Below are 1,198 nucleotides of genomic sequence, written 5' to 3' on the forward strand. Positions count from 1 at the left end.
AATGAAGTAGACGATGGAAATTTCACCAATAGCCAAAGAGGTTTACTGGAGCACACACCAGCACTTGTTTCAAAATTATACTATTTCGAGAAAAATGTACATGAAGCTAGCTAATTGGAAATTGTTATAAAAATTGATCAATTTCACCCCGTTCCATGGTACCTTTTCAGACTTTATCGCTTTATAGAACAAGGTTAACCTCAACTCAGCCATTAATATAAAGCCAACACCACATCTTGAAGACACCCCAAATCCCAAATCATAGATTCTTCATTTCCAATTCTATATCATATATTCAAATTCCTGTTGTCTAAGACCTAAATCCAAAGTCCTAAATCCCTAATTCCAACTACTGAATTCTTAATCATAAACCTTTTATCATAAAACCTAAGAATGTCTAGATCCCATGACCTGACCTGAATCCTGAATCCCTATTACCCAATTCCAAATAATAAATTTTGTCCTAGCTTCGGCTGGACATATACCAAAATTGGAACGATACAGAGAAGATTAGCATGGCCCCTGCGCAAGGATGACACGCAAAAATAATAAATTTTGTGCCTCAAGGATTAAGCTCTAGATCAAGGATTCTTATGCCAAAAAGCTGAATTTTTCATCACTCTCTTTTCATTTTGCTCAAAGCTTGTGGATTTATTTATCTAATGTCACTTTGGAAAAATCTCAATTTCGGTGTCGTTTGGAATACCCTTGCTCTGTGGGACCCCCCTCTTCGTTACAAGATTACGCATTTTTGTCGAAACCAATTTTTGCCTTTCTCCTAGGCAAAACCGAAAGTATGAAAGTGCTTCAAAGGGCCGAATGGCATATATTACTCGACTCAGTTCGACGAGCTGAGTATTTTCTGTAGGTGTGTGTGTGTGTGTATGTGCAACTTTTCAATCTCATTCGATTTTCTCAGAGATAGCTGGATCGATATTCATAAAAATGTTCTCAAATGAAAGGTCTAGTTGCCCCATGAAACCCATTAAAATTTTATTGTAATAATCAAAATGTAAAAATCACGAAAGTTCTTTATCTCAGAAACTACACAACCGATTTTAAGAAAATTGATTTTATATGTACGGGCGACCTAAAAAACTCTTATTTTTTGAATTATATAAAGATTGGACATGTGGTTCAAAAGTTATGGAAAGAAACGTGTTCTGAAGAATCTCACTCATGTTTCTCAGAGATGACT

The 1,198-nt window shown here is 35.6% G+C and overlaps 1 pseudogene; it reads left to right on the top strand.

The window, feature by feature from the left end:
* Positions 1-460: 460 nt before the first annotated feature.
* On the top strand, positions 461-559 carry LOC129726275 (U6 spliceosomal RNA; annotated as a pseudogene).
* Positions 560-1,198: the final 639 nt, after the last annotated feature.

This window comes from Wyeomyia smithii, chromosome 2, assembly GCF_029784165.1.
Source record: "Wyeomyia smithii strain HCP4-BCI-WySm-NY-G18 chromosome 2, ASM2978416v1, whole genome shotgun sequence".
NCBI classification, from domain to species: domain Eukaryota; kingdom Metazoa; phylum Arthropoda; class Insecta; order Diptera; family Culicidae; genus Wyeomyia; species Wyeomyia smithii.